Genomic DNA, 14390 nt, shown 5'->3' with positions numbered 1-14390 from the left:
AGTAATTAATTATCTTTGAAAATAAGTAATAAGTAAAGTAACAGGATTACTTTTTTGGGGAAGTAATCAGTAATTAGTTACTGATTACTCTTTTCAAGTAACAGTCTATCACAGAGAGAGACAACCATTTGCCCTCATGTTCACAGATATTTTAGAAACACCAATTAACCCTAATTACTGCATGACTTTAACTGGAAACCAGAGTACCCAGAGAGAACCCACTGCAAACTTGGCCAGATTGCAGATTTGAACCCAAGACCTTCTTGCTGCGAGGCCACGGTGCTAACCACTGTGCCACCGAGCTGTCAATCTGGACTTCAAAAAAATAGGGAAACTATGATTACAAGGCTTTATATAGACTTTTAAAAACCACAATAAATAGCTGAGGCATATACGTCGTGTGTGTATGGTTGTCTGTCTGTTCTAACCCAGTGATTTTCCTGTGGTTTGAACTCTTGTGTGAATTTTGTGAATCCAGGTAACTAACCACTCTTACTGTATCCTGTCATCTCAACAAGAATAAATTACGTTGCTGGATTTCATGCAGAGCCTACAGGATTTAATTACGTTCACCACAGAAACATGAAATTATTTTGTTCACATTACAAGTTTGAATTTTGTAAATTTAACAACCACACAATTTCATTTTTTGAGTGCATTTAAGCTCCATCATTAGCAATGGATCAAAGACAGTTATGGGTCTAATGTGGTCCTTTCACTCTTAATGTATTCATTGCTGCTTGTACTGTTGGCAGCGTGCAGTTTGAGAGTAACAGAGGGATTTAAATGCCAGCTCGACAGTCACGCTGCTCTACGAGTGTGACTTCGACGTAGCGGGACTCGACCCCACAGTCTAAACCCAGACGCTCAAAGCACTTAAATAAATGATGTCGTGTAAACTCCATGTTTTAAAAACAGTCCTGGCTTAATGTTCTTCCATTTGAGTTACTTCGGCTTATTAACTATTTTGAATATTATCTCCCGGTGCAGGTGAGTCAGTGACGGAGATTTCAAACGTTGACAGTGGTCAGAGATTCATCATCAACCTCAAACATGACCCTACAAGATATTTTGCGTTCCTTTCTCCTGCCTCTCAGCTCGGTCTTCAACATCTTTTGCCCACCGTCCCTCCTCTGCACATGTCCTACTGTCTAGAACCAGACCAGCTGTTTTCACACACCAATATGCAGTTTATTCTCAAAACAACTGCAAAAACACAGAGTTGTAACCAAAGTAATACACAGCTTTCAATCATAACACACCAAAAGTTGCTGAATGATACTTAAAGACATAAAAGTATTGTGACGATTCGCTGAATCTTCTGGGTCACCGTTAGCATAAACCAACCTTCTGATGAAGATGATGAACTGAAGAGATGATTTGTCATCCTGTAAATTGCTGGATTAGTTTGTGAGGATGAGTCTGAGCCAGGTGTGAGATGATGCAGCGGCCCTGGTTACAGTAACCCACGACAACGACCCACTTCACTCTGTGGAAGTTTCCCAAGACATGGAGTTTTCTGTGGTACTCGTCCCTACACGACTGAAAACTCGACTTTCTAAATATCTGTGATTTTAATGATTAAACATTTGACTTTTATTTTAGTCGAACGTACACTTGACATGTTCTGATAAGCTTCAACTTTGAAGTTCATCAGGACTTAAAGCAATCGGCCTTCATTTTTAAAGTTCCTGTCACAGTCCTGGGTTTTGTGTATTATTATTGTTATTCTTTGATTTCTTTGTATATGACTTCTAGTGTTTTTGTATTCCAGTTCCTGTTTTGTCTCATAAAGCTGAGGTTTTTGAGTTTGCATTTGGGTCCTAGCTTCCTGCCTGCCGCACACAGACATGATCATTCTGCTGTCCTTGTTGCTTTTGGTTCGTCTCCTAAGAAGGAAGAGCTGCTACAAATGGATACAGTGTTACTGATCGCCTTCATCCTTTTGTGAAACCTTTCTATCCTTAATTCAGCGGGTGGGGGCATCACCCTGTGGCTCACTCAACTATGGAAGTGATGTGAATCATTTGCTACGGCCTTCAGAATAATCAAATGTCAACCCAATTAACTGTCCATGTAAGGCCATCAAATATTCAAGCAGGTCAATATGTGCTGGAAGATCAGAGCTTTAAAAGACTCGAGGCTCAGTGATGCCAACACTGGGTCTATTTTCATTTAGACCCCATCGATACCTACATACAGGGATCATGTTTACCACAGTAATCACCTTTATTTAGGCTCAATGCATATTAGCACTAAACAGTAATGTAACATGTATAAATGTACAAATGAGACGCTTTGAGACAAAACCAGAAATAATGGGATTCATTTTCTGTAACAGTGAATGGCTGTTCATAGTAAACTTACATTGGTCTATATTCAGCAGTATTTGAGTCTGGCATAAAGAACTAGACAAGAGCTGCAATGCCAGAAAATGAAATATTCTGCCATCCATTTACTTCCACTTATCCAATTCCAGGTGTTGGACTGGAGCGTTTCCCAGCTGCCACAGGCAAAGCATACTGAGAACAAGTCACAGGGCTGACGCAGAGAGACAGGAAACCATTCACACAAATGCACCACCGATTAACCTGCATGTCTCTGTGAGAGGAAGGACCCAGAGAGGACCAGCCACAGGGAGTCCATGCAGAGAGCCCTCGCCCAAATGATTGTGGGTGTGGCCACAGTGCTAACCTCCACGCTAATTTACTAATTTAGGCCACAAATGTCTTGGATTCTAATATTTCACACATCAGACAGTTTGAGATTCATTTATAATATTGTGGTGATGGGGAGATTTCATTCACTATAAGAAGGTAAAAATGATTTAATATGCTGCAAATATACAATTTTTACATCTGTTTATAAAGCATTTTGCCTAGAAATGATTGCAGATAGAGCGCCCCCGTCTACCCACCGTGCAGCCAATCAATTAGTTGGTTGGGAACAAGAGAAAGCCTTTGGTTTCCCTAGTGTACACCAGGTAATTCTTCAGATTCTTAGAATTAGAATTAGAATTAGAATTAGAATTCAACTTTATTGTCATTGCACATGCACAGGTACAGGGCAACGAAATGCAGTTTGCATCCATCCAGAAGTGCTTTAGTGATATAGATATATTACAATATATATTAGCAATAATATAGATATGTAAGTATGTTACAGAAATGGGTCTATTATGGTATGTTATAATGTACACGGTATGAAGTATGTTATGAATATTCTATAACTATAAGTATGTACAGGCTGTAGTGAGTACAAGCTATGTACAGGCTATGAACAGGATGTAAATATGAAATAAAAAACTATACAGAAATCTGAGATATACAGTTATACAGAAATGTGAACTATGCAAGTTATAAACAGTTGTAGGATTAGAAATTATCGTATGTACAGAATGATTATTTACACAGAACTATACAGTAGTGCAGTTAAGATAAGTGAGATATGAGGATAATTTCTACAGAGGCTATAAAGTGCTAGTGATTGTGAATGGTGGTTCAGTCCATGTTATTATTGTGTGTTTGAGGGTACGGTTGTCCATGTGTGTGTGTGTAGGTGGTTGTGGGTGTGTGTATGTCCAGTCCATGAGTTTAACGTGGGTCAGATGTCAGGAGGCAGAGTTCAGGAGTCTGACAGCTGTGGGGAAGAAGCTGCTCCGGTACCTGGTGGTCTTAGTTCGGAGGCTCCTGTAGCGCCTCCCACAGGGCAGGAGGTGAAGAGTCCATGTGCTGGGTGACTGGGGTCTTTGATGATTTTCCCAGCCCTTTTCAGACACCGCTTCCTGTAGATGTCCTTTATGGCAGGAAGTGGTGCTCCAGCGATGCGCTGGGCAGTTTTCACGACCCTTTGCAACGCCTTCCGGTCCGAGGCAGAGCAGTTCCCATACCAGACTGTTATACAGTTGGTCAGGATGCTCTCGATGGTACAGCGATAGAAGTTCACCAGGATGTCTGAGGACAGGTGTTTTTTCCTCAGAGTCCTCAAGAAGAAGAGGCGCTGGTGAGCCTTCTTGACCAGCTTGGAGCAGTTGGTCGTCCAGATGAGATCCTCGGAGATGTGGACTCCCAGGAACTTGAAGCTGCTCACACGCTCCACAGCCGTCCCCTTAATGTGGATGGGTGGATGTGGGTCAGCATTCCTCCTGTAGTCCACGATGAGCTCCTTGGTCTTCTCTGTGTTAAGCAGCAGGTTGTTTCTGTTGCACCACTCAGCCAGACGATCCACCTCCTCCCTGTAGGCGGCCTCATCGTTGTCACTGATGAGGCCAATCACCGTGGTGTCATCTGCAAACTTAATGATGGTGTTGGAACCATCAGCAGGTCTGCAGTCGTGGGTGAAGAGGGAGTAGAGGAAAGGGCTCATCACACAGCCTTGTGGTACACCAGTGTTCATTGTGATTGTAGATGAGCAGCGGTTATCCAGCCGGACATGTTGGGGGCGGTTGGTCAGGAAGTCCAGTAACCATTTGCAGATGAGGGAACTGATGCCCAGGTCTGTCAGTTTCCTGATGAGTTGTGAGGGGTGGATTGTATTGAATGCTGAACTGAAGTCTATAAACAGCATTCTGGCGTTTGTGTTGTTGTTGTCCAGGTGTGAGAGGACAGAGTGCAGTGCGATGGAGACTGCATCCTCTGTGCTCCTGTTCTGATGGTATGCGAATTGGTGGGGGTCCAGGGTGGGGGGGAGACAGGATTTAAAGTGTGCTAGGACCAGCTGCTCTAAGCACTTAGTGATGATGGGAGTGAGTGCTACTGGGCGGTAGTCATTGAGGCAAGATGGGTTGGAGTTTTTGGGTATCGGGACGATGGAGGTGGATTTGAAGCAGGTCTTGACTGGTCACACAAAGATAATGTCTTCATTAGTCACCCCGGCTAACCTTCGATCCTTCAGCTCACCCCTCACCTGCCTCTCGTACTCTGCAGTATCCTGAGAGTCTTAATAAAGAAGAAATGTTATTTAAATAAATTCACTGTCGGCTCTGATAAAATAAAAATAAAAATAAGACCTGAAGACAGAGTGGGAGAACCTCCCTCGCCTCTGTGTAATATGAGTCAGAGGTTTGCGGGCCATGGCTTAGCTACACCCTCTCTGGTGAATAATACATGTGGCTAGAAACTCGGTAGCCATGTTTGGTCACTGCGCCGAGGCCCGGAGGCTTAGCAGCAAACAGTGCTAGGGTTTCACCTGGCAGCAAGTGCTAACTGTTCATCTGAAGTCAACAGGTAAAATGAGCAGCATCGGGGTTTCACGTGGCACCAGGGCAATAGCTCTCAGATACACGAGTCAGACTCAGGTGTGACGATGTGGAGAAATCAGAGTTTAGTGGTGTTAAAGGGAGGCAGAAACCCCCCAGGAAACAGAGATGCTCAAGATGAACGAATCCAACAAGTGCACCAACATCCTGTTTCCATTAAAGTTGAACTGTTGCATCATTGTATGAGTGGGATCACTCCGCAGTGACCCTTCCCTCTAAAGAGACAAGTGGAAGGAAAATATCTCAGTAAAATCTCCACAGAGAAGAACACGCCGGGGTCGGGAGGTCAAGTTTTTAATTTGCCACGAGCTCTACATTCAGCTCGCACAACTCTGCTTCACTGGCAGCCAGTCAGTGACACCACATTAGCAATGTGTAATATTCTCCTGTATTTTAATTACAGCAACAGATGGATACAGCACACTGTAACGAAGAGCCAAACTGACTGCAGTGATGCATGAATGTGAGCGTGCAGCGTGATGGAAATCCACTGCACGCGTTCGCTGAGCTCTCCCAGCACAACATCAACAATAAATTATTCTTTAAACTCAACAGCAGCCCCCCCTCCTGTCCACTGACCTCTTTGCTGTCCATCAGCTGCTCCTTCCATCCCCTCTCTCCCCCCTTTGACCAGCACTACATTAAGCCCTAATAGCTCAGCAAAAGCCAAACTATCCAATAACCTGGCTCTGTGCAGTTGCCATTTATCCTCCCCTCGCCTCTTGAGAGCTCAAATATATATCTCTGCAACAACATTAAAACTGACTGGCACTGTATTCAAAGGCTAAGCGAGGGCAGAAGTCATTTCATCATCATCATCATCATCATCAACAGTTATTTCTGTTTGTGCCTTCATCTTCACAGACTAATGTTTGCCAGGTTTATTCGATAGCAGCCATGCTGGGAGAGTGATGCAGTCCGCTGATGATGTTATGTATGTAAACACTGGAGTTACAGCAGAAAATCAAATGTCTGTGATTGGTCTCTCACGTAGACACACACACACACACACACACACTGGAAATGGCGTTATGGAAAATTGCGGCTGCTGAAGCGTAATAACACCGTTGCTGAGCGTCATTGCTTGTGCTGAGTTATTAAACAGCCTCCTAACAGACTTTCATACTAATACATCAGCACCATCAATCAACTCTGCAAACATAACAAAAAGTAAAACATTACAGTCGTAACGAGATGATGTCAGTTGTGTTGGTTCTGGACATCGGGACAACAGGTACACAAGGAACAGGGACAGAAAATACAGGTGTCTTTATGTTTGTCATGTGCACTGGGAGGAAAATAAGCAAAGGAAAACAGAGCTGGCTTGTAATGAACACCACACAGCACATCAGAGTTAACACTGAGATACATCACATGTATCCAAGAACCTCTGAGAAGCACATCTGGAGAAAAGTAGGACTGGACCCGAAACTTACAGTGTACCCTAAAAGATATGAGATATGAAATTATAAATACCAAAATATAGTTATTCCAATAAAAAGCTCTAGTGCTAACAAATAAAACAAATAAATCAAAGGAAAATCTAAAGCTGCATACAGCTTCAGAGCGAGCAGTGCTGGAATCGTTGAACTCCAAACCTGGTTGTTCAAAGGCCTCTTTGAACTGGACCTCGTTTCTTTGTCTGTTTTATTCCACACGGATAAAAAATTCATCACATCAACCTCTGCAAGCTCAAAATCAACAGTAAGCTAAGAGACAGCTGTGCCTCAAAAACATATTGTCCATGTGCCATTTCAAGGAAGGAAATCAACGTTTTTAAGACTTTTTGTAACAATATAACCACCAAGCAACGTTGAAATTATGTATCCAATATGCAGGACTTTCTGAACAAGTCATAACTACTAATCAGGTTGACAACTACTTCTACAGACAATCAGTGTTGGTCAAGTTACTTGAAAATAGTAATCAGTAACTAATTACTGATTACTTCCCCAAAAAAGTAATCCCGTTACTTTACTGATTACTTATTTTCAAAAGTAATTAATTACTTAGTTACTTAGTTACTTTTTAAAAACATGATTTACAACCTGAATAGGTGATAAAGTGATAGATCTTTCAGCCCAATTCTACTTTTTCTACATAATCCATCATACAAAATGTAATCAAATGGAAAAGTCTCTTTTTAAAACTTGTTTTATTAGTTTTAATCTTTTAACTTTATGCATCAAGCAAAAATTTAATTATCTGCAACATTCTCTGACTGGAAGAAATTAGTTTAACATTTAAACCTATTTTCTGCACATTCCAGCACATAAAATATATATATATGTGTGTGTATGTGTATATGTATATTTGTGTTTACACTCACTCTTTCAAATAGATGCAAGTAAAACACAGCAGAAAATAAATAAAGTCAAAGACTAGCGGTCCTGTTGCTCTATTTTCACCTGTAAAGCAGGAGTGGGGTAGGCGGAGGTTTACCCTGGTGCAGGTGTGCAGCGGTCAGTGGAAGAATCCGCGAGTTTCTCTGTGAGTTTCCCATTACGTCGTAGCTACTCGGTGCTTGCTCGGAAGTTTAGGGGTTTTTTCGCTGTAAAAAGAAGTTTTCTTCCCACGCACAACGGACACTAATGTTTTTGTCACTTTTTATGGAATCAAACTCAAAGTAAGGTCAGTACTTCCACGCTTTAAACGCTGCACGCTCACACTGTCTCCTGCACTCGATATATGATCCATTGTTGATCTGCACACAGCTGTTGTCACGAACGTTGCACTCGCTTACGTCACTGTCATGAAACATTCTCGCAAAAAAATCACGGTTTTAGTAACGCAGTAACGCAGCGTTCCTACGGGAAATAACGGTAATCTAATTACCGTTTTTGCAATAGTAATCCCTTACTTTACTCGTTACTTGAAAAAAGTAATCGCGTTACTGCCCATCTCTGCAGACAATATTTGATGGTGTAAGTGAGTCTCTGTTGTAGAACAGTGAATGTTTGATGTGGAATTTCGGTTTTCCCAATTTATTTTTCAGTGTCTCTCCACTGCATTGCTATCCTGGCAGGACACTGGGCATTTCATTTGGGAATGCTAAAATTCTTAGATGTAGAGCTGTATTCTAAGAAATGATGTCACTAATGCATCTGGTAATACACACATGTGTGCAGAAATACATCGCCACACAAACTGTTACAGGTAACTGTTTTTATAATTGGATACATTTGAAAAGAGCAAAAATATTATGACTTGATGCTGTTTTTCCTTCAGATTTCTGCTGATATTAGTCCACTACTGTTCCCTGATTAGTGAAATAAATCTGTAGCTGCCCGGCGTGACATTTAGTTCATGCTGGAAGAGATAAAAACTCACAGAGCATCTTTTCATGAAAAGAAAGATAATTTCTCTATTTTGATTTGAGACTATTATGGATGTTACGCAGTGACTCTGGAGAAGAATACAACTAAATTGTTCCATTAAAACACGTTTCAGCTTTATGTGTCTAAGACTTACTGCCACATATTGTAACAGCCATTATTATGGCATCGCACCGCTAAAGCTCTGCTGTTCAAGCTAACTGACTGGCTGGCTAACATCCAGCCGCGGCCCGCTGGACCTGCTCGCCGCTGGACCTGCTCGCCGCTGGACCTGCTCGCCGCTGGACCTGCTCGCCGCTGGACCTGTTCGCCGCTGGACCTGCTCTCCGCTGGACCTGCTCGCCGCTGGACCTGCTCGCTGCTGGACCTGCTCGCTGCTGGACCTGCTCGCCGCTTCTTCGTTGCCAGACTGCCGTTACAATATCCATCACTGCTTTTATTTATACTTTTTTGGGTTATTTCACTTAATTTAAATACAGCAAGAACCATTTGCAGAAAAAAAAATAAGGTAATTTACAACTAAAAGAGAAACAAAACAAGCACGACGCCTTTGAACTGAGCAACCGAACATTTTCTAGAATTCGCTGAAGATGCATCTCGTCTGATTCATATCGTGTGAGCAAGTTTTCTCCTGTGCTCAACAGAAGTTTTAGCAAAAGATTTCTGTAGAATTGTTCTTCCATGTTTTACTTGGACATAAATAATAAAATCCTCGAGTTAGTGAGGAAGTGAGGTTTTAATAATTAAGACTTCAAATGGATCTGTTGGTGTTTTCTCTTGAATCAATCTTTTGTATTATCTTAATTGTTCTTTTCTCTAAAGTTATTTAGAGTTTCAAATTAATGCCATGCCCTGTACACACCTGCTATTAGTCTATAATGTACATGAGAAAATGTTTTGCTACACGATTCACTGTGTTTGTTGTCCAAATAATGGAAAAGTCAAAGAGGAAAATATAAAGAAATCAGACAAATTCTTTTTCAAACCGCTCTGAAACATCTTTGACAACTCAATTATCATGTCAAACACATCATTGTGTCACATACAGTCTGTAATGGAGGTGAAACTTCAACAATGGCTTCCAACACTCAGCGTACAGACTGAGGACAGAAGGTACTTTCTTTAAACCGCCATGAAACGAACGCTGTCGGGGCTGATTTAAAAACGAGGTTTGCAGATTTAACTGCTCATTTTAATAAGAACCATTTCAGTCATTCACCTCAGTGATTCCACAAAATCACACTAACTGTAAGAGGGGAGAAATGTAAGAATATACTTATGGTAATGGGTACAGGTAGAAAAGAAGGAAATGGAGGGAATAAACGATGTAGCATGTAATACACAGAAGAAACTTTATGAGAGAGGATTTAACAGGAGGACAATTTGCTGGGTCCTGAGCAAAACTTCTCCAGTGTATTTGACAGACTTTCAAAGATGCACCGAAGAGGTCAGAAGACAGAAACAATGATGAGCCAACTGATGCATTTAGAAATGCCAAAAAGTACCATCAGATTATTGCATCTGGAAAGTGTCTGAATGGCAACAACATCATCTTTCAGCATCACAATGATCCGGAAATCACTATCAGTGCACTGAAAGTATACCTGGATAGAAAAATGCCCAATGGAGCACTACCAGGCATGCAATGGTCTCCCTGAAGCCAGAAATGAAGGGCGACTCGAGATTATTCAGTCAAAGATCAAAACATTTGCAGTACTGTACGTCAGAAATGCAGAAGTATGTAAAAGCATGCATTTAAAAATTCAATTCAATTCAATTCAATTTTATTTATATAGCGCCAAATAACAACAAAAGTCGCCTCAAGGCGCTTCATAGATACAGAGAAAAACCCAACAATCATATGACCCCCTATGAGCAGCACTTTGGCGACAGTGGGAAGGAAAAACTCCCTTTTAACAGGAAGAAACCTCCAACAGAACCAGGCTCAGGGAGGGGCAGAGCCATCTGCTGTGATTGGTTGGGGTGAGAGAAGGAAGACAGGATAAAAGACATGCTGTGGAAGAGAGACAGAAAAATGCAATGAAGCATGTGAAAGTCAAAGAGTGGTAGAGTGGAATGTCAAAGAAATCAATCGATCTGATCATTTTCCTATAAAAGATCCAAAAATGAACGAGTGATGACAGTAAGATGAGCGAGGAATCAAAGTGCTCGGTGACAGCATTTAGCTAATGCATCAGAACATTTCCTTGAGCGGTTCCCACAGGGGACGAGAGCCTGTTCATTTCTATTCAGCACCAATGACATTCATACATCAGCAAATCAGCCCACAGTAATGAACACACACACAGTGACAGTTCAACATGCAGAAGAAACAGACTGAACAAACTACCATCTGATTGTGTGTCAGCAACATGAACCAGTTACCAGCAGGATGCAGGAAGATAATACTCTCACTTTATACTCAGTGTAACAATTTGACACCGGGAACACAGCTCGGTGGCACAGTGGTTAGCACCGTGGCCTCGCAGCAAGAAGGTCTTGGGTTCAAATCTGCAATCTGGCCAAGTTTGCAGTGGGTTCTCTCTGGGTACTCTGGTTTCCAGTTAAAGTCATGCAGTAATTAGGGTTAATTGGTGTTTCTAAAATATCTGTGAACATGAGGGCAAATGGTTGTCTCTCTCTGTGATAGACTGTTACTTGAAAAGAGTAATCAGTAACTGATTACTTCCCCAAAAAAGTAATCCTGTTACTTTACTTATTACTTATTTTCAAAAATAATTAATTACTTAGTTACTTAGTTACTTTTTAAAAACACGATTTACAACCTGAATAGGTGATAAAGTGATAGATCTTTCAGCCCAATTCTACTTTTTCTACATAATCATCATACAAAATGTAATCAAATGGAAAAGTCTCTTTTTAAAACTTGTTTTATTAGTTTTAATCTTTTAACTTTATGCATCAAGCAAAAATTAAATTATATGCAACATTCTCTGACTGGAAGAAATTAGTTTAATATTTAAACCTATTTTCTGCACATTCCAGCACATAAAATAAAATATGTTTTGTGTTTACACTCAGTCTTTCAAATAGATGCAAGTAAAACACAGCAGAAAATAAATAAAGTCAAAGACTAGCGGTCCTGTTGCTCTATTTTCACCTGTAAAGCAGGAGTGGGGTAGGCGGAGGGTTACCCTGGTGCAGGTGTGCAGTGGTCAGTGGAAGAATCCGCGAGTTTCTCTGTGAGTTTCCCATTACGTCGTAGCTACTCGGTGCTTGTTTGGAAGTTTAGGGGTTTTCTTCGCTGTAAAAAGAAGTTTTCTTCCCACGCACAACGGACACTAATGTTTTTGTCACTTTTTATGGAATCAAACTCAAAGTAAGGTCAGTACTTCCACGCTTTAAACGCTGCACGCTCATACTCTCTCTGCACTCGATATATGATCCATTGTTGATCTGCACACAGCTGTTGTCACGAACGTCGCACTCGCTTACGTCACTGTCATGAGACATTCAGTAACGCAGCGTTCCTACGGGAAAGTAACGGTAATCTAATTACCGTTTTTGCAATAGTAATCCCTTACTTTATTCGTTACTTGAAAAAAGTAACGCGTTACTGCCCATCTCTGGTTGTGAGTCACACTGAGTTAAAATGAGACCAATGTAAAGAAAAAAAGAAGTGAATGACAAATAATTATTTTTATCGTGCACGTTTTTTTGTTATTTTACTAATGAATACCAGTTCAGTAAATTCACCCACTAATTTGCTGGATGTTAGACAGACGTGCAGCTCCAGTTTGTACTGGGTTCATCAGTCCAACACCAGTTCTGGACGTCCAAACTGGGTCCTGGTTCAATATGAGGTTCGACATTTGAACTTTGCACCAGGTCATTTTTTAAATTAATGGATTAATATTGGATTGGATTTATATAGCGCTTTTCAAGGCACCCAAAGCACTTTACAATGCCACTATTCATTCATTCTCACATTCACACACTGGTGGAGGCAGCTACAGTTGTAGCCACAGCTGCCCTGGGGCAGACTGACAGAAGCGAGGCTGCCATATCGCGCCATCGGCCCCTCTGGCCAACACCAGTAGGCGGTAGGTGAAGTGTCTTGCCCAAGGACACAACGACCAGGACAGAGATCGAACCGGAGACCTTCCGGTTACAGATGAGCCACGGTCGCCCCAAAATTGAAATTTTGGTTTATTTATTTCAGTTAATCAACGTATTTGTTTGTAACCAGATTAAAACTAAGATGAAATAAAATCCCCCACAAGGATTGTGGGGATAGGTTAATTGGATAATCCAAATTGTCACTAGGTGTGAATGTGCGAATAAATGTGAGTGCGAATGCTTGTCTGTCCCTGTGTGTTGGCCCTGCGACAGACTGGCGACCTGTCCAGGGTGTACCCCGCCTCTCGCCCTATGACAGCTGGGATAGGCTCCAGCGCCCCCCGCGACCCTGAAAAAGGATAAGCGGAAGCGAATGGATGGATGGATGGATGAAATAAAATGTCTTGAAATATTAAAAACATTCACATCCACGTTAAAATGTAAAATAATACTGGAGACCAATACGGCCCCTTCAGTGGACCAAAGTTATACGTCCAAACATGACGTATGAAAGACGTCACTGCGACGTCACCTTGCACAGTGGGTGTTTTCTTTTATTTGTTTATTTATTCTCACTTCCATAAACCGAACACTGGTATCTGATCAGTAGTCTTTCCTGGCAGGTACCCAAAGCTGTAGCATCATTATCGTACCAGAAGAGGAAACACGTTTGATAAGTGCGTCCGTGTGTTTCTCATATTGAGATAGAAACATAAATACATCTCCAGGCTCCCACACACACAAACAGACACACAAACAGACACACACAGTGAAATTACAGGATGAGCCTCAGTCAGGAGGGAATCACCAAGTATCGTCACTGTCTGTTATCATCTCTGCTGCAAGCATTCAAACACTTGGTGCTTTCCATTTAAACTCACAGTCCGGTCACTCATGCAGAGTGTGTCTGCACACAGGAATAAACACGTAGCAGCACATGCAGCACGCCATATTTGTATGCTGAAAATAGTCTCTTTTGTTTAATATCATGCGATTCTGTTTGCTCTTGTTGGCCCTGTGCTGTTACCTCTCTGCATTCAGAGCAATGCTACTGTGATATCTTTGCTATTAGCGCATTTGCACCTTTGAGGAGAATGAAAGCCATCTAACAGATACCGGGGCTCGCACTCCACGGCAGGATTTGATTGGCAGGTGCTGATGACCTGGTGCCATGAAGCCAAATGAAGTAATAAAGCCATAAGCGTGGTCCCACTCTGCCTATTCCCTCATTACTGTGTCTGACATGGCTCTCAGCGTCCATCACTCCTGATAAAATGAGCGCTGTATTAGGTGAGTCCATGCTAGGCTGAAGTTTTGCCACAGCAATGCGGAGGCAGTCTTCTGCTAGTTTTCAGGTGGTTCCTACTTTAGATGACAAAAGTTAAATGAGTTCTTCATCTAATATTAAAAGGATTAAAACATAAAAGCAACTCTGAGATAGCTGTAACCTTTGCTCACACTGAACTTGGAAAACCTGGATTTAAATACTTTGCTGTCTATAAATGGGTCTAGCTACAAAAACAAACTGAAGCTAAAGCTACTGATTGGACCTGAACATTTAAAGAGTTGTATTTGTTTGTCTCCTCCTACTCTGGTAGGTTTCTCTTAATTTGTGATTTGTGATGCGTCGTTTAATGATGAGGCCACCTCTCAATTCCTTTTGTAATAATAATAATTATTTGTAATATATTATTATTATTATTATTATTATTATATAT

The 14390-nt window shown here is 41.5% G+C and overlaps 1 protein-coding gene across 2 annotated transcripts in view; it reads right to left on the bottom strand.

The window, feature by feature from the left end:
• kcnh2b (potassium voltage-gated channel, subfamily H (eag-related), member 2b) overlaps positions 1-14390 on the bottom strand; it is a 299962-nt gene that overhangs the window by 240582 nt on the left and 44990 nt on the right. The gene's annotated exons all lie outside the window — the stretch shown is intronic.

This window comes from Neolamprologus multifasciatus, chromosome 9 (genome assembly GCF_963576455.1).
Source record: "Neolamprologus multifasciatus chromosome 9, fNeoMul1.2, whole genome shotgun sequence".
Taxonomy (NCBI): domain Eukaryota; kingdom Metazoa; phylum Chordata; class Actinopteri; order Cichliformes; family Cichlidae; genus Neolamprologus; species Neolamprologus multifasciatus.
This window is presented reverse-complemented; position numbering and strand designations above follow the sequence as displayed.